The sequence below is a fragment of the Micrasema longulum genome, unplaced genomic scaffold (assembly GCF_059751315.1).
Source record: "Micrasema longulum isolate JH-2025_06_02 unplaced genomic scaffold, ASM5975131v1 h1tg000705l, whole genome shotgun sequence".
Taxonomy (NCBI): domain Eukaryota; kingdom Metazoa; phylum Arthropoda; class Insecta; order Trichoptera; family Brachycentridae; genus Micrasema; species Micrasema longulum.
In genome coordinates, this window is record NW_028277901.1 from 3,308 (window position 1) to 24,310 (window position 21,003).

At 34.8% G+C, this 21,003-nt stretch overlaps 1 long non-coding RNA gene across 1 annotated transcript in view; it reads left to right on the top strand.

The window, feature by feature from the left end:
• The first annotated feature begins 1,059 nt into the window (after window positions 1-1,059).
• The window catches only part of LOC148279538 (uncharacterized), a 47,107-nt gene continuing 27,163 nt past the window's right edge, over window positions 1,060-21,003 (top strand). The window contains exon 1 of the long non-coding RNA XR_015822836.1: window positions 1,060-1,151. This is a non-coding gene — a long non-coding RNA (uncharacterized LOC148279538). The remainder of the gene's footprint in view (window positions 1,152-21,003) is intronic.

Below are 21,003 nucleotides of genomic sequence, written 5' to 3' on the forward strand. Positions count from 1 at the left end.
TATCCCACTATCTCCTTATTTTGTCCATATTTCTTTTATTTTAATTTATAGTAATAATAATAATAATCATCATAATAATAATCATAGATTTCTCTGGATTATGTCTAGTCTGCCTAACTTGGTACAACATGTTTTAGGCCAGACATTTTTATGCAAAAATAAACAATAATATGGCTACCAACTAGTTAATTTATTATAAAGTTATACAATATATTTATTATTATAGAATATTTTTTAGTAAGTTTTCCGATTTTTCTCTACCTAAATCCAGTAACCATTTTTTTTACAAATTTATTTAATTGAATTCGAGTCATGGTATTGTAATTTTCGGGTAACATATGAAATATTTTGGGGCCCAGAAACCTGAAATATCTTTGCCCGAATTCACAGTTTGCGGTAGACCCTGACCTTGACCCATCCTCTAGTTTGACTTCTGGTAGGGTGGAAGTGTTCCTTTTGGGATTTGGTAGAATAATTTGCTTTCACAAACAAAATTATTCTAGAGATATATAATTGCCTTATATCTAATATATCGAATTCCCCGAATAACTTGACGCTGAGGTCCCCGAAGGGCTTTTAAAAAAATATTTGAATAATTGATTTTTGAGCAGATTCGAGAGGTATTAATATTGATTTATTAGTGCCTCCCCATCCTATTATGCCATAAGTTATAATTGAGTTACATAAAATAAAATCTAGTTGTTTGAGTTTAATTAGGGATAAGATGTTACGTATCGACTTGAAGATATTTATTTATTTATATTTATATGGGAAAGTTTTCTTATTTTTAGTATATATTTATTTTTTACATAGTTTAAACCGTCGTCGCTTTATTTCTACTATGCATTACTGTATAATATATATTTTAAAAAAAAACCTTAGTATAATGAACTGAATACGTGTTATTGGATGGCGGGCCCTACTATTTTTATGCATATACATTTACTATAGTTTATATTTGTATATTCACTTAACCTGTGCATGTGTTTGTATTCTAAATAAATAAATAAATATAGATTCCACACCCGCATATTATAATTCGAGTTTGTCTCCTGTTTCAGGTGTCTGCGGTCCTTCCTCAGTCCTGCCGCCCGCGCCCGCGCCCGCGCCCCAGCTCCGCCCGCGGGGCGCGGAGGAGTGATGACCGGCCGGTGAGTACCTACTGATGATGGGACGCTTGTAATGTGCCTCCGAACGCGGACTGATCGCTGATTGGTCCTTTGTTGTGTCATCAGCTCAGTCGGGGGTTCAAGGGGCAGAAGCCGGGTCGGGAGATAATACGAGTATCAAAGTCTAAGCATTAGAGCCGACTTTAGTTCCTACCAGTAGCGAGTCGTGGTTTATTTTATGGGTAATCTACAAAAAATGATAATAAATTTGTGCCTACATATAAGTACATAATATGTAAGTAATATAAATATAAATGTTTTTTTTTTCTGTGGTTCTGTGAAAATTCACTCGAATAACCATTTTTATTGACCACGCGATATACGTAGCTTTATTTTACACTATTTAACACAATATCAAAATTTATTTACAAATACCACAGTGACATTCGGCAGTTATTGTAAACGCTGAGCACTGGCTAATTCCTTTTAAAATGAATAATGCCAAAAATTGTTTGTGTACCCAATAAAATAAATAAACAAAACGGCCACTGCGATTGCCACATGTCCTATGTGATACATAATTTGTCAACGGTACCCTATAAAAAAAAAATAGTCCTTCAGAAATAATGTTCGAAATACTAGTTTCCAAATCCAGAATCTTCAAATAATTTGTAATCTGCGGGCTTGTTTTAGTACTAAAAAAGCTGACTTGGGTTAAAGATGTGAAATATAGTGTACTTTTTTGTATGGCGGTATAAGCTCAGGTAATCGGCTAGTTTCGTCGTTCACTGAGAACGGGCTGGGCGCTGGGCGCACTTCATAGATATTTTTTTGTAGGAAGATATAAACGGTGGTGGTGATTTATAATAAATAACAATTATTTTATTTATTTTCGCATAAATATATTTACTATGAAACATAATTATCGAAAGTAAAATATAATGGTTAGCTGTGCATAATCGGTTATTTTGACGATCCGCCCCTGGTACCTACTCGTAACATACGCATCTTAAGGAATGTAATGCTGTGTCGGTTCTTCAAAATATTTAAATAAATACTTATAAATTTCATTTTTGTTTCCAGCATTATAAACAGCGTACATTTTCTACAAAACCTTTATGCGTTGCTGTGAAATAAACACGAACTTATTTCATTATACATATTTGTGTTTTTTTTTCTTTAATTAGTTTATGCCACACGGTAGTATACAAACCAATATTTACGAGTGCATCGTCTATGTATGTATGTATTCCTATATTAAACACGTCTTAATAACTCCCAGTAAATATGGCATTTCTAAAATTCATTCGTTTTATTTTATTTTATTTAATGAATAAATTTGCAAACAAAATCCATGTTGAACATATGTATATTTTAACGAAAAACATAATCATATACGGTAACTAAAAAGAAGAAACGAAACAATTAAAGAAAAAACAAAGACAAGTAACTATAATGGACAAACGTTATGGAATCCTGATCGATTATATAGATGTTAGTAATATATTATATTCATTCGTAACATTCACATTATTTTAACTTTGATTCGTCATACTTTTACACTTTTGCCCGCATTCAAATTAATTTTATGATTAAAAAATTGTCGCAAAAACTCGAACGACTCTTACGAATGTCTGTACACTCGATATTTTTAGAAGCACGAAAATGTTTAAATATTAGATTATACTCTGAACCCAGAATAAATCAATTCATGATTTCTTTTATAATTTCTATTGTAATGAAATTTTTAGTAAATTTTCCTATTAACGCCCATGTCTGCAAACATAATAACAAACTAATTATTTTCTCGGCTCTTCTATCCGTTTACTTTTGCAGTTCCGGGTGAGATTCACCCGGCTGAACCGAACACCACTAGTTTATTAGAACAATTTTTCAATTTTTACACTTCTTCTTAAACCAGTTAGGATAATCGACAATGTTTTAGTAAGACCCAATTCTTGCTGACAGGCTGTATTTCTTCCCTAGGAAGTTATTTAGATCCAAATTTGTCGCAACAGGAAACACCTTTGAGAAGGGAATATGGAAGTCCAGGCATTTACAGAGCTTATGACTGGTCATTGGCTGGATTGAGTGGCCACTTTACACATTGTGTAACATTCACCATTCTGCCTTTGTTTAAACATCCATATTTCCTCAACTCTTCCATCCGTTAACTTTTGCGAAGTAAAAAAGCTGAAACATTTATCACGCGGGTGAGATTCGCCCGGCTGAACCGATTCTCTACTTGGCAACGCCTGAAAATAATAAGAGGTAAAAGAAAAAGCATAAAAATTGAACAATTGTTTTCAGGCTTTGCCAAGTAGGTGAAATAATACAGTCGGATAAGTCTCACCCCCATCAATAAGGGTCTGACGCCTAGTCCGTGTTCCGTTCTCGATCTCTGTTATAATATGTTGACCAAAGAAAAGTTTACTTTGTATAGTAATTGTTTCGATATAAAAGCGCGGTTAGTCATTTTTTAAATTTAAAATTTTATCGATAAACCCTCAAGGGCTACATACATTTAAGAAAATATTTTTATTTTTAAAATTCATATTCTACTGTTAATTATAATATTTTTAACATCTTTTGTAAAGGTTGTTTGAGTCTTTTGTTTAGTTTTATCTGATAGTTTATTGTATAATTTCAGTCCCTGGTAAATAAGTCTCGACAGTCCTTATAGATTAGATATTTTTCTAATATTCTCGTATTATGTCCATGTTTACTACAATTTTTTTCAAGTTTTAGTTCTTCATCTACAATTACATCAGCGGCTAATTTATGAATGAATTTTAAGGATTCTAGTTTAAAGAGTTCAGATACATTAATTTGATCGCTCGTTATGGAATAAAATAAAATTGTACAGTGATTAAAAAAATAAATATCCCGCAAATACTGTCGGTGGCTGTCGATTTTGCGTATTTTTCATTTCCGCGATAACAGAACCTTCCGTTTCTCCGGCGGTTAAAGTTAATTTTAAGTTAAAAAAACAGGAAACCGAACAAGTATTGTATTATAGTAATGTATTATCTTATTATTTTACGAGTATTATCTGTCCGCCAACCAAAAAACCGCAGCATAATATTTTAGTGCGTTAGCATCTTGTCAACTCGTTTGTACGTATTTGCCGGGGTATTACTCGTACTCTGCCAAGTTTCTCTTATCGGAGTCCCCGGAGATTACGTACGGTACGGATGACATGTGATGATATTATTGTGTTTAATAAATAACATAACGGAGGTATTTTTTAGTTGCGTAGGTTATGTTAGGGTGCGCCTTTGATTTAGAATATGTTGGCATTCGGAGCGTTGCACGCGTCGAGAAACTTATTTATTTTATATAAAAATTTGAAAGAATTGTAAATTTACTTAAAATAAAAACCGCGCTCTGAGCCCTCAAAAATGACGACACTCAACTCATGCCCGAACGCTCAGTCATGCCCGACGCGTATTTACTAGTCCTTCGACCCACAGATTATCTTCGACCGTCAACCGGGCGTGACGTTTAGAATCGAAACCAAAATGCTCGCTTTTGTCATGAAAGCGTGTAAAAACCTTTCATTAAAAATAAACATTATTTTTGTTTTAAAGGAATAAATAAAATGACTGTTTTATGAACTACTTATTTATTATCACAACTGATTAGTTTCGGCAACTCACGTCTACCCCACCATAAACACAATTACCCCCCCCTCTATCCTTATCGACACCCACTGTTCGCTGTTTCTTTTAAGTATGTCTAGTTAGTCATCATATGACCCTGAAGAGGGCAACGTGAGTTGCCGAAACTAGTCGGCTGTGATAGTAAATAAGTGGTTCATAAAACAAAGTAATTTTATTTATTCCTTTAAAATATAACAATGAACTACAAAGTTAGTGCTACAAACATCAAAAATATTATTTTTTGTACACGTCAAACTACGACTAGCGGCGCAATTGCGAAGCTCTGCTTAGTTACAGGGATGCACTGATAGAAATACGTTTTTAAAATATAATAAACGTGAGTTCATATTATTTTTGCATTCCCCAAAATCCGGTGAAAAGAAATAAATGGGTCGAAATTACAAGAAAAGAACCGGATTGGGACCCGCCAAAATCGATTGTTGATTAGTATCGGTAAAATACAAACTTTTTATGGACCAACAATGAGTATCGTTTATTTTTGGTAGCATATGTGTGATAGTTTCATCAATCCAGCCCTGGTATAAATAAACAAACATAACTGGAAAATAATAATGGATATTTGGAAAATTTCCTTCATTAGACCAATTTTGAAAAACGGCGATAGTTTTGATATCGCGAATCATAGATCCAAGATTTCTCCTATTCCAAAAAAAATATTTCAAGCTATTATTACTAATAAAATAATTCCCGTTTTTAAGTATGTACTGATCGAGGAACAGCATGGATTCAAGTCTGCTAAGTCGACAACTACAAATCTACTTTCATTCACTGATACACTTTTTAGAGCATTTGAAAACAATCTGCAAGTTGATGTACTCTATACTGACTTTTCTAAGGCCTTCGACAAAGTCGATCATAAAATTCTATACTCTAAACTGTATGCTCTTGGCATTAGACTAAAATCCCATCTCTTTCAAAGAATATAAAGTGTCACGATTTTCAATTTCACCTCAAATAGTTTTATAATTACTTCAGGTGTACCGCAAGGAGCTCATTTAGCCTCCCTTCTTTTTAATTTATTTGTTAATGATGTTGTCAATGCGTTCTCTGCCGCAAAATTTTGGCTTTTTAATGACGATAATAAGATTCTTAAAGTAATTAAAATTGTTAGAGACTGTCTTGCCCTACAAGATGATATTGATTCTTTTCACGACTGGTGCAAAATAAATTACCTTGAATTAAATATCAACAAATGCAAAATAATTTCTTACCGTTGATTTGGAAAAATATTACCTTTGATTATAAACTTAATGGCCTAATTCTTTCCGTTGTAACTTCAATAAGAGATCTCGGGGTGATTCTAGACAACAAAATAAATTTTCATGAACACATTGGCTATTTCAAGATATTACAACAGAGATGAAGAACATTGTAGAGAAGGTAATATAGAAATCTAGGCATCTACAGGGCTTATGACCTGTCATTGGCTGGTTTAAGTGCCCACTGTACCCACTATGTAACATTCACCATTCTGACCATATTTGAACACCTGTAATCCTTCAGTTCTTTCATCTGTTGATGTTTTTGAAGTCAAAGAGCTGAAACCTTTATTTATGCGGGTGAGATTCATCTAATTGAATTATTTCACCTACATACTAGGCAACTCCTGAAAATGTTATTTTTTCAATTTCTTTACTTCTTCATGGACCAAGTAGATTTATAAAACATAATTTTAGTTTGTCCAAATTTTTATATACAAGGACTGGATTCAACTCCCTGGGGAGCTGTTAACATTAACATTATACAACAGAGATGAAGAACACTTATACACGTCAATAAATTACAACTATGTAATACAATTCAACAATTAGTAAATTCAACTCAACAACACAATTAAATTCAATAAACGCGAATCTAATGCCAAGCTTTGTGCTGCAAATATTCTTCGACTCTCGGCGTAGCTCTTTCCAAACAGCCCGTGCTTGACAAAATCTGTAAAACAAAATTTGCAATGCCTGATTTTCACAAGGGGTACCTTGTTAGCGAATCGTATGAAGTCTGGAGTAAAAGAATTATGATTTGTTCGCAGTCTAGAGGTGGGCACAACTAGCAAATCTTTATTTCTCGTGTTGAACCTATGGAAATCTATGTTCCTTTTAGAATCATCAATATTTTTGTCAGCATAGATCAAGTAGAAAAAACGCGAAATGATCTTAATTGTATAGCAATAAAAAAGAGACTGATGTATAATATGCTTGTTTTTATGATTAAATTTTTAAACAAACGAATGCTTAAATATTTCATTAATAAGATAGTGCTAAATAAAAAAATCGTAATTATATTACTAGAAATGAGGATGGAATGAGGTTGTCATTTAAAAAAAAACAGAAAATCAAAATTGTATTATGTAATTATAAAGGTTTGAAAATGTATGAAGAGATGCCTGAATGTATGAAGAATGAAAAAAGTTGGAATGAATTTAAAAAGAAATGTTATGTACAATAATTATTAATCACATATTGTCATGTATTATTAAATAACTTATCTGCATTGTATTTCTTGACACGTATACATTTTGAGTATGTTTATTTTTTATTATTATTTTGTTTATTGTTTTGTATATTTAAAAATGTATAGATTTATATATAAAAGAGTCCACTCTTAACACGGAATTTTCTAACAAATTTTTCCATAAAAAATATGATCGTGCTATGGTAAAATTGTGTAGTGAGTTCATGAAATAAAATGAAAATTTAAAAATTTATTTAGTGGGTAAAATGGCTAAAATGACTTATTCGCCATTAATTGAATTTTGCAGGTGTCAATTTATTAAAAATAAAAATGTATGTAAAACTATTAAGGCACTGAAGGATAAAAAGCAAACGTAAAATTATATTTCCAATGACGCGTAACCTTTACCATTTTAACAAATTGCAGCAGGGGTGGAGAATACCTCGAAGAAGGGAATATGGAAGTCGGAGGGGGGGGAAATCCAGTATTTTCTTCACCATTTCATTTAACTTTTGTTGCTCATTAAAAATGAGCAACAAAAGATGAAAAAAAAATGGAAAAAAAACGGGCGTAATGTATGTTAACATCGGCACCATTTTTTATTCGTTGAATCCTAAAAATTTTATCAATGTGATTTTATTTTATTACTGGGTAGAGTGGGTAGGTAGGTATATACTCGTATGTACTATAATGTGTTAATTTAATAACTTGTAGCATTCATTGTGGAAAATGTACTAGATACTGACTTTTTTACAATACATGGATCTATTATTCTTATAGTTTTTCTTAATTTCTTTGTCGTCGGCATATCGATTCGCGAGTGAATGCATCCCTAGTACTGGCGAATTCGCGCTGTAATTAGTTGATAACAAATAAATATTTTTTCATTACACAGATTTTGAGATGTACCTAAGCATATTTTTTCCGAATTTTTGGAACGTTGTCCGTTGTTGTCTAGTGCAACAATGCTGTTTTACAGCCTAGTGATTAGCGCATTCGCCTACCTTATTTGAGGTCCCGGGTTCGTTTCCTGGGAAGATCGAAGTGAAATATTTGTTCGAGATGTGGCTCTGTTATACATTGCAATATTTCACTGTCCCTGGACTGGCACCGAAGTGCAGGACTGATCGCCTTACCCGCATGTAACATAAGTTATGAGGAAATAATGGTTATTATATTGTCTCGGGTCTAAAGAATACTTTTATTATTATCGAATTGAATTATATAACGTTCCTCGGAGCGAACAATCATCGAGCTGTAAAAAATAAGCTGTTTGCTGAGGAGAAAATACTCGTAGTATGTCACCGTAACAATGTTTGCCATTTGTGTCGATTACCATTAACCAAACTTTTAGGGAAACGCGTTTGATGACAACCCTTACGTTTATTATCTTTGAAATGCGTCCGTTTATAACCACACATTTTCATGCAGTATTTAATTATGTAACATATTGTATAAATTAATCGCTTCTAACGCTTCCTCAGTCGCTTTGTTAGGATTCTCGTGATTGTGTGCGCGCTTTGTCCGGACGAATCGGGATTCTTTTATTGAAATATGTTCTAACTTTAGAAGTATTTAACTATTCCGACAAAAATATATAATTGGATAAAATTATATCGGTCCGATCGGAAAGGGAAACCAGCTGTACGGGGGCAGTGTCAGGAGTAGCGGCGGTCAGCTGACTGGAGGTGAACAAACCTGTTTACCTTCGATATTTATGTTCCCGTTCTCCCCGGCGAGGTCTTCGGCCTCCTCTCGAGACTCGCCCGCAATCCGCTAAAAGGAAGACACTCGATAGAAAGAAGTCGAGCTTTCGTTCACCGTTCCTTCCGGAATAAAGATATTACCGAAACGACCGCGTGCCTCGTTGTTCCGGTTCTCATCTCGCGGCGGTGACACTCGGAGTGCCCGAAGTCCCGAAAGACCTGTTCTTCCAGGTCGAGAGTTGCTAAAATCCGTCGGGTTCCGTGCGGACCGTCGCCTGCGGCGGGCGGTGGGCAGTGGGCAGTGGGCGGCGGACACTAGAAAGTTGGGGAATCGCTACCGGGTCGGCGTTTAGAGGGAAGGAAACGACCCGTTCGATTCTACATGTCACACGAACTCTCCGGAAGCGCGAGGAAGGACGACATCGGACTGCGCCGGACTGTGCCGGAGTGCGCCGGACGACTCGGAAACTCTCCGGAGGAGTAGCTGTTCACATCTTACCGGGCAGCATTAGATCCTGTATTATAACTCTAATACTGTCAGGTAAAGATGTCGTCAGCGCTCTGTAACTGCATTTGCCGACTTCGAGAACATCGCCCGGCATCCTGCGCCAGCTTTCCGCGGAGATCCATCGGCACCGCGCACGACCTAACATTTTGGACTGACAAGTTGCGCGTAGGTACCTACTATTTTCAGTTTTTGTACGTAGGTAAATTAATTTATATCCGAGAGCATCGGCTGGTAAGTATTAGCGGAATATTATGTATTCTAGTTGCGTGCGCAGCGAAGTGCCGGACTCTGACGACGGTGATCCGGTGGTTGGTCGCTGCCGTCGCTGGTGGCTCGCCACCGGCAGTCGAGTAGCCCGACGGGGGCGCTGCGCGGTACACGGTGCGCACCTATACGCGCACGCAGCTATTCTAGCCGGTACGAAGTCGAATCGTTTCGAAAGTTCCGGACCTACATGCTATGTTCATACTTCGGTTCAAATATATTCAAACTACTATTGCTTTATACGTATATAAATCGTATATTTTAAAATAAATTTCACTGAGACGCGCGACGCGTGGACATTGTCTCTGTGGGTGCCACATTTGCGTTGCGCAATAATTGTGGGTAACTGATTCCGGGGAGTAAGCGGGAAAATGTCGCATGCTAACTGCACTCGTAAGACAATGAGGAAGTTCAGTGGGTTTTTTTTATTATTTTTATTTGTAATTAGACCGAATTCAATAAACTGCCCGATGAGCTAAAACACGAAAAGTCGAGTAGCAAATCCGAAAGTGTCGCAATGAAAAAATATTACTTAAATCTTTTTGATAGTGATAATTATTAATGTACATTTATAGGATGGTGTAAAGTATCGTGTTTTATGTTTCTTATATTGTGTTTTATTACTATTTCGGATGTATTAACTATGTATGATATTATGTATTGTCACAAAAATATTTTCTTTTTATGCACGGCCCCAAATGAGTTTTTTTTATTAAATTTATTTAAAAATAAATTATTTTTCATTTATTAATTCTCGAATAAAATGTCTTTTTTCTTATTAGAAAAAAATGGCAGAATAAATGCATTAACTCCTGGGAGTATAATATCTACTCGATGTATTATAAATTAGCAAAGTGGCAACTTTATCGAGTCTATTTTTTAAAATCAAAAACTTTGTTCCAATAAGGGAAAAAATTTTAATGTATGAAGCATATGTAAAAACTAAAATATGTTATATGCAACTACTATGGGGAACAGGATATCAAAATGACATAAACCGACTACAAAGACAGCAAAATAAAATATTAAAGTTAGTATATGACCTTCCCTATCTAACAGCAACTAAAGAACTTTTTGAACAAACTAAACAATCAAACGTAACTGAACTCTTTAAACTAGAATCTTTAAAATTTATTCATAAATTAGCCACTGATGTAATTGTAGACGAAGAATTAAAACTTGAAAAAAATTGTAGTAAACATGAACACAATACGAGAATATCAGAAAAATATCATATGCAATCTTTTAAAACGAGAAAAGGACAATCGAGACTTATAAACCATGGACTGAAATTATACAATAAACTACCAGACAAAACTAAACAAAAGACTCTGGCAACCTTTACAAAAGATGTTAAAAATATTATTATTAACAGTAGAATGTGAATTTTAAAAGTGAAAACATTTTGTTAAATGTATGTAACCCGTAAGGGTTTATCAATAAAAATTAAATAAAAAAAAAAAATTAAAAAAAATTATATGTTTTATTAATAAAAAATTAACCCAGGGCCGGATAACAAAAAAGCCGGTTAAAGAGAAGGTAGTGAAAAACACATTTAAAAAAAACACTTTCGCAAGGAAGAAAAAAAAACAGATTTTTTTCAAAACGCTAAGAAAACAGAACTTTTCTTTCTGTATTAGAAACTCACACATCAAAAATAAACATTTCACAAACTGTAAAAAGTATGTATAGGAAAAGGCCACAGATCACTCCAAAAGAGGCATTCCTAGAAGAGGCCGGTTAAGAGAGCGTCTACTGTATGTAGATTACCAATAATATTTGTACTAGTAAGATATGTCGGCCTGTGGTGTACGGGTTAGCGCATTAGCTTATCATGAAAGAGGACTCTGGTTCGATTCCCGACATGGTTGACATGAAATATTTATTTGAAATTTGTTTTAACACTAGAATATTTCATAGTCCCCGTTCTGGCACCCGAGGCGACGAAAAAAAATGGATCAATATACATTGCGATTGGGGTACCAACGCAGTTCCCCATGCACCGTCAGGTGCAGGAAGGGAATGATGATGATGAAGATATCTACCTTCATACTCCAAGGTACATACACAGGTATACAGTTCGCATTAGCTAGATTGTCGCCCTTCAGCCGAGTACGGTCTCTGAGCAGAAGCACCTCCCGGGAAGGAATATGGAGATTAGAGGTCGGTGGAAGGAAGATGTTCGCTCCCACTGTTAATATGTGAATATCGTTACTTGATTGTGCGTACTTAACGACCGATATTTCTTTCCAGAAGAATATTCGTCGCGTTGCCAAAACTGTTCCCTCGGATTTACTACTTTTACGTTGCGATGCGCGATGTTGAAATCCGACGGAATTTCGTTCGAATGCGTTAACAAATTTTATTTTGTTTTTAATTTAACTATTTTTTAACCAGTTGGATACCTATTGTATACATAAGCATTCTGTCACATCCACAGATATATTTTATCTATTCAGTGGTCACATCGGTGGTTTTTCATTTGCCGTGTTGTTTCAACTAACGAAAAATTATCATCATCATTTCCTTATCCTCACCCAATGGTGTGTAGGGCACTGCATTGGTTTTTAATAGCAGCGTATCTGGTAAAAAATAAAATCAGTACTTCACATCTCCCCTGCCGTACAAATACAGCTCCACCAAGAAATGTCAGAAGAATAACTCAATTTATTCGATCTTCTTCTTCGCAGTCTCGATCCTGGGGATCGGTTTGCAGCAAAGTCCCGCATCTCGCCCTCCACTGCTCTCTTTTCTCCGCAGCCCTCTTCAGCTCAACGTGTGAGGGGCAGTTCGAATCCTCGCACACTAGTTCTAAATATTCTCGTCGGGGGCGCCCTCTGTGATTTGCCCCCCCGGCCATCCCCTCCATTGTGTCACGCGGGAGACCCTCATGGCGCGTAATGTGGCCGATCCGCCGGGCCTCTCCGAGATGGTTTTAATGAGGCACCTCCCTTCTTCGATTCTACAGAGAACCTCGTCGTTAGTGATGCGGTCTCTCCAGGAAAGTCCTTATATTCTTCTGTAGCTCCACATCTCAAAGGCCTCTAGTCTTTTTTTTATCTCTTTCAGTAAGGCGCCATGAGGCTTATTCTGTTACAATTTCGTTTCGTAAGTTCGTTCGTTCGCCATATATCCATCTCTCTCCGACGCTCTCGTTCCCTCTCATAAGATACGACTGAATTTACGAACGAATTAGCTACAGAATTAGGCCACATGTCTCACAACCGTTCATCAATATGCTCCATACGTATGTCTCGGCAAGCCTCGCTCGATGCGTGCGGCAGTCGACTTCTCTTTCTGTTCTGCCACCCAGGGGTGCAATTATGAATCTTCTCTATCCCCTAGAGAGTGGTTAATTTGGAGGTATTAAAATTTTCCATGCGATTAATTTTTGCTTCATATATGGTCAAACTGAGGATTAAACGTGATGATATCAAACATGATGATTTTCATTTAGAACACTATTGCGACCTTGAACTAAATACTTAATTAGTTTGAATTGACCAAACCCTATTAGTTTTATTTCATTGAAAACAACCTCCGGCGTCGTCGCTACAATAGGGAGCTGTATGAAATCCACGGAGCGCCCAATGTAATCATCTGCGTCGAGGTGGGCTGGCCATATAATTAGAATGGACGACGCCTAACTTTCTCTGTGCCACAAGGACGTCGAAGACCAGAAAGGCCCGAAATGCGATGGATGGACTGCATCTGTCGGAGGAACTGGATAGGAAGGGCAGCTGACCGGCAAGAGCGGAGGAGACTCCTGGATTCAGCCAAGGCCCCCTCAGGGCTGTCGAGCTTATGATGATGTGTAAATGACCACTTAAATCAACCAATGACAGATCGGAAGCTCTGCAAATGCCTAGACTTTCATCCCTATTGTTTTACGCTAATCTCGATTCTCGATTCACGCCTTAGGGGGTGAACTCAAGTCCTCGTGTACAAATATTTGAACAAACCCACTACATCGCTAGCCCAAAGCAACAGTGAGATAAATATTGCTTAATTTAAAATAAAAAATTCTAAAGTGTATTTTTGTAATTATATTTCTATGTAAATAATATGTGTATGGAAAAATAATCAAATAAAAATAAATTTTAAAAAAAAAAACGAAATTTCCAACTTTGAGATACACATGCAGATGTTTTTTTATTTATTTTTTACACATTTATGATTTTCCGAATGCTTGAATTTACTGTTTACCATATATATATTTGTGGTGATATACTCATGTGTCTGTGTCAACTAATTGCTAGTCCCATCTCAACACAGGACTTTTAGTCCCATGGAGTTGGGACCTATGTCTCAAATAATGTACAATAAACTTATGTAGGTAAATAAATAAATTAATTTATTGATTAAACGCCCATAGGGCTTTTACAATAAAATTTTGCTTATATAATTCATAATAAAGTTTATAAACAAAAATAGGTAGCAGATATACAAAGGTTAAAAAATTCAAAAGTTCCTAACTTATTTGTTACAAATTGTAATTTAATATCTGAAAGAATAAATAAAAGTAAAGAAATTAAAAGTACATACACATATTTATATAAACAAATATAGAAAGGTTATTTCATCAATAAAACAATTTAGTAGCAAGGGAGTGACTAATTTAAACATTGTTTTTACTGGTAACTTATTACATTGTACTAGACATAGTTTTTTTATTAATTAAAGCAGGCAAAGTATTAAATATATCAAAAAGATGGTTAAATTTATTGGCGTTTAGGTGAAATCGAACTAACAGAGAGAACTGAGCATAATTTGTTTGAAATGATTTAGTATGGAAAGCACATCTAGGCCTGGTGGTCTTAAATGGAATCCTAAAATTTATTTAATTTACAATGCATGGACAATCTATAACATTATTCACTATATTATATAGAGGGGCAGCATTAGCTACTATGCGTCTAGGTGAAAGGGAGGATATATCAAATTTTTCTAATAATAAATTATGTGATATCTCAGAAAGACCATCTTATAGTTTACACACTTCGGGCGGGAAAGGTATTTCTACCCGTTAAGTCGATTGATGCTTAACGGCGGGAAGGGTAGAAATACAATGTTTTTATATGAATATTATATACCAATCTCTTTGTCGAGGTCTTAACAATTTATTTTTATTAAATATTAATTTTTTGTTTTTTTTCACAATAAACATGATAATAAAACAGAGTATTAAAATAATAAAGCATAATTACATATCAATGAAGTACATATTAATAGAAAAATAGTAAACAAAAAAATATGTACATAATTTTCAAATAGCAATGCAAAGCTTCTTTTTTTTATACAAAATATGTAATATTAAAAAATAGAAATCGGGTTTTACTTAATCGAGTTAGTATGTAGAAATTTTTATTGAAATATTGTTATTATTTTCGAAGATATAGCGATTTCAAATAAATTAAAGAAATTTGCACGGGACCTTTATTTTCGCCCGTCGCCAGCGGTCCGCGGGCGCATTAACTTTCCCGCCCGAAGTCGTTAATAACTTAAATAAATTAATGTTTTCAAATAATAAAATTACAATATTTTGAGTTTGTCCAAATGTTTGCAAACTAAAGACAACAGGGATGGAGAACATTTTAGACAAACTCAGAATATTGTAATAATACCAACTGGTCCAAGAAGACGTTTAAAAATTAGAAAATTGTTTTCAGGCGTTGCCTAGTATGTGAAATAATTTGATCAGATTAAGCCCTTCACGACGATAAAGGTTTCAGCTCTTAGCTTTACTAAAATCGACAAATGGAAGAATTGAGGAAATACGGGTGTTCAAACATAGGCAAAATGGCGAGTGTGTAAAGTGGCCACTTTAACCAGCCGACGACAGGTCATAAGTCCTGTAAACGCCTAGACTTCCATATTCCCTACTCTTAAATATTTTCCGTCCCTGTTGTAATTTGTTAAATAATAAAATATCGAAGTTAGATAGTTAATAATAACCCATGTGAAAATATAGTATTCAACATCTACTTTAAATAATTAAATTCCGTCAGACCCTTCGCACACCTCAAAGTGCTCAAAGTCCGATTATCTGAGAATACGTTCTCCGGAGACATCTCGCTGTTGCTTTGGGCTAGCGATACTCGCATTGTATTCTTCGTGTCTTCTCGGGTTATCTATAAGAGCGACAATGCTCGAAGGTGGCTTTGCAATTGCACGACGCGCGACGATTGATCCAGCTTCCATATGTAAATGTTATCAACAATAAAATACCTGAATTTTGTAAATGTGGTCTAGAATTCCAACCGTCCATGCGCTCGGTAGCTGCAAGACGTGTTGTAATCTTACGCCTTTTAAAAATATAAATTATTAATTTATAGTTTAATTTCATTAGTACAGTTGTATATTTTTAAAATGTGTAAACGGGGGCTAGATTTCTTACCGCCCGGCGTCCATGCGGTCTGTAGCTGTAAGACGTGCTGTAATCAAGCTTCTATCTGTTTTAATTTTTATGTTTTTTCATTATGTATTTTTGTATTTTTTAATTTACTACTCAATCTTATTTGGCATATTATTTATTACTCCTATTTCTTACTACAGTGTAGAGTGAGTTTCTAGAAACCATATCTCAATTATGTTTTTACGTATATATTATTTTTCTATTGATTTCAATGATACTATTATTTTGTTTTTTTTTCAATACTACTATATTTTACTTTTATACTATTATTTTGTTGATTTGAATCATAATATTATTTTGTGTGAATCTAAATTTGTATAATTTATATTTTAATATTTATGTCTGATTATCTTTTGTTATATTCTTTGCAATTGTATTATTTATTACTTATACCTTGTTTTTCTGGACCGTTATTATATTGCGTCACACGTCATTATATTTGAATCTAATTAATTTTACTATGTATTTTTTATTGTTAATTATAATGTCTTGACACGGGCACAGCCTAAAAAGCCTAAATAAGTTCACTTATATTTAAACGAGTGTAATTTTGATTAAAATTAATTTGTATGAATAAATAAATAAATTGAAATAGATCTTAATTGGAAACGAGGAGCTAGAATCCCATTCGCCCATGCGCTCTGCAGCTGTAAGACAAGACGTGCTGGGTAAAGCGCCCTTGAGGCGATATCCCTAGAATGGCGCTATATAAATTATCAAACTAAAATAATATTCAAAAATAAAAATAAACTAACACAATTTCTGTTTTGGGTAGATCTATGACAGTTATGCGATACAACATTTTTGGTAATAATTAAATCCTTTTTGCGCCTTCCTCCACAGCGCGGTCAGCTCCGGCTGGATCGATCCGCCCAGGGGGTGGGGGCGGCCCCCTGGGCGCGGCCGGGGGGCGCGGCCCGGGAACTCCCAGTGACATCACCCCTACCTGGGCGTGGTCCGTGTTTAGGGTCACTAACACTCTCGATCTTGTAATAATTAAAATTACGGCGAGGCCTTCGACGTTTTACAAATATTTTTTCGGGAGCGAACCTCGGTCCCCTGATCCGGAGTTCGCGACACTACCACCGGCGGGTCCGCGCCAGACTTTTATAATCTTGCCATAGTATCCTATACGTCCATGAAACAATTTAGTGATTCTGTATTTCAGTCTTCTTTTCTTGTATTTTAAGTAATATAATAATTTCTTTTTTTTATTACCCGGACCTCACAAATGGCAAGCGAACGCGCCAACCACTACGAGGCGGACTTATATCCACTCAATTACCTCAACCAGGATATTTACCTTAGAGTAGCCATCGAGTCGAAAGCAATCGTCCGGGACTCTAATTTTATTTTACAAACAGAACTGTAATCTTAATCCTAAATAATATGACCTCTGGAGATGGATTATCGGGAGGTGGAGTATGACGCGTAGTAAGCAAGTTTTAGTATTTTCATTTTTATAAAGAAAATTTAATTAATTATTATTATTAGTATTATTTATTTAATTAAAGTAATTTTGTATTATGTTCGTAAACGCGCTTTACTTACTACAAGTATATATTGTAGTAAGTACTTTAAACTTAACAAGCATATTGTCCTTACTACCTGTATATTGTCCTTGCAACAAGTGTATTTTACTTACGACATTACACTTTACAAGTATTTTGTACTTACTACTTTACACTTTACAAGTATATTGTACTTACGACATTACACTTTACAAGTATATTTATTGTATTGTATAATTTTATATTATTTTGTTTAATTCACGTGAGTGTATTTATTGTACTAACAATATTTATATATACCCTTCTAAGCACAGTGAATACAAGTGTAATATTCCTTCCATTACTGAATTACTAGAATTAAATTATATTCTGGGCCTTTTATAAAATTGTACGAGGGTTGCTACTTAAGTTTTGAGATTTGGCAACACCAGTGTGAATATTCACATACATATGTCAAATCTGACATTGTCACCGTAAAGTTTGCCATTTTAAATGGTACATGTACTCAGAACATTTTGTCATACGAGTGATATTTGTGTTGTTTTCAGATACTTGAAAAATTAATTTTGTTAAAAAAATGGAACTAAATCGTGAACATTTTCGTGCGATGATTTTCTATGACTTTCGACGTGGACTAAACCAACAACAGTGTGTCGATCAACTCGCTGTGACTTTTGGTGATGAAACATCATCTCGAGCCACTGTGTTTTGCTGGTTTTCTGACTTCAATCGTGGTAGCACTTCGTTACAGGACGAAAATCGGCTGTTGTGCCAGAAAAAATCGATGCTTTGCGTGAATTGATATTGCAAGATCCTCATGTGACATACCGTGAGATTGAGGCATGCTTGGGCATTAGTTTCACTTGCATACATTTAATATTGCATGAACATTTGATCGTCAAAAAGATTTGTTCGCGTTGGATACCGCATAATCTGACAATCGCTCAAAAAAAGGCTCGAGTCTATTGGTGCAAACAAATGTAAAAAAAAACCAATCGCGGTGCTTCAAAAGACGTCTATAAGATCGTGACAGGCGACGAATCGTGGATCTATGCATATGAACCCGAAACTAAACGACAATCGACAATCAATCAATCAAGACGAGCCAAATCCAACAAAAGTTTTTCGCGCAAGAAGCACTTTGAAGCAAATGGTCGCTTGTTTTTTCGGAATAACTGGACATATCACCACCGTTCTATTAGAGCAACGTAGAACAGTCAATTCTGAATGGTACACCACCATTTGTTTGCCAGAAGTGTTCGGTAAAATAAGGGAAACCAATTGCGGAAGACAAATCATTCTCCACCTCGACAATGCAAGCTGTCGCGCATCAGCTCAAACAAGTGAATTTTTGAGCATTCAAAACATCGAATTGCTGGGTCATCCGCCGTACAGTCCTGATTTGGTACCCAATGATATTTTCTTATTCTAGCATATTAAAAATAAATTGCGAGGTCAACGTTTTTCGACGCCTTTTTCGGTTGATACTTTCAAATCACATGTTTTGGAGGTACCTTAGTCGGACAAATTTCGCTTTTTTTCGTAGGACTTTTTCAGTGTACAATACAAAATTTATAGATATAGATTACATAAACACCACTCTGTCAGATTTAAAATTTACTCTAAAAATGCATTATGTAACTTAGTAGACATTATAATAATAAATATGGACATCTCCCTTCCCCTCCTTATCATTAATCCTCATCATCATAAGCATTCTTGTCCTAATCCCGCCCAATTTACAATAACTTACTGTTCTTAAAAAAAATAAAAAAAATCTTTGATTATTGAAAAATATTTACAAGTACATGAAAATAACATTTTTATATGTATTTATTTAATATGTAATATATTTTCTTTACTAACTTTGTATACTTTGTGGAAATCTGTTATTACTTCTGAGTTTATACACTACATCTATTTGTTTACTATAAATATGTATGTAGAACTGTTGATTTCTAAAATAAAATAAAAAGCCATTTTCGACTAGAAATATTTGTTTTTACTTGTCTATCTCAAAAGTAGCAACCCTCGTATATCCACTTGATTTCCTTATTCGGGATTTTTAACTGAGAGTGGCTATCGGCCCAGGGTTACGGTCCTATTTCACACGCAGAACTGTATTCTTTATCCGCCTGGACACTGAAAATATAATATTCTAATTTTCTATAATACCAATCGACGATGAATAATTATTAAATTTATCTCACCAACTGGTTTTTCCACTTTAGGTACTAACGCATTAAATACCTACATAGTACCTACATGCAATGCAGAGTGCATTATTTGCTAAACAAATGATTTGTGGTGCATAGGTCATACAAACTTGTTTATGCGCGTTACCTACGCGTGTTTCTATATTTGTGTTACTATGCACGTACTGTGTACATACCTATGTACATCTGCATACACGACTAGTGATTACAATATCGGTCCGTGGTGCTGTGCAGTGTGCATAGGTCACATTACGAGTATAAAATGTCATCATTAACCAGATATTCTGTTTTAATACATATTTATATCACACGAGCGTAATTTTCGGGAAAGCTTATCGGAATAGTCTATTAAAAAAAAACCCAACGATAATTTGGTCGCTGGTTCTATTTTTATTTATGTATTTATTTGTTTATTAACGGACATTGTCCATTTATACAATTTATAGGGATTTAATATTACAATAAAAGAATAGTTAAAAATATTTTAAAAAAAGAAAAGAAGCATTGACAAGCATAAGGGTCATCAAGACAAAATCTGGACTATTTATTTAGTGCTCGTTTAAATCGCCGTAAACTTAAACCAAAAAAGTCCAGATCTCGTCTTGAGTTAACAGTACGACAAAGACGGTTCATTGGAGAATTAAGGCCATAGTTTGTTCTATGCTGATCGATGAACAGTACTTCATTGTTTCTCAACCTACGAGTCGGAATACGGAATTTTACTTGTCCCAGTAATGATGAAACATCGATTATACCATTTAGTATGCCGAACATATATATGGAATCAATATCAGCTCTACGTTTTTGTAGACTAAAAATATTTAACATTGACTCTTTATCAGCATACGTATTATTATCTCTCTCTAGTCCAAGCATCCACGCTACTTTTCGAAGCAAGCGATGTTGGACTGATTCAATGTGATTTATGCGATTGACATATAATGGAGACCAGACAACGGATGCATATTCTAGAAGAGGGCGAACAGTTGAGCTAAAGAGTTTTGATTGTACAGACATTAGTAAAATCAAAGGATATTCTGTTAATGAAGCTAAGTAATTTCAGTGATTTATTTACTGTATTATCTATATGCTCGTTGTCTGTAGCTACAAGACGTGCTGGGATATTTATTTATTGTATAG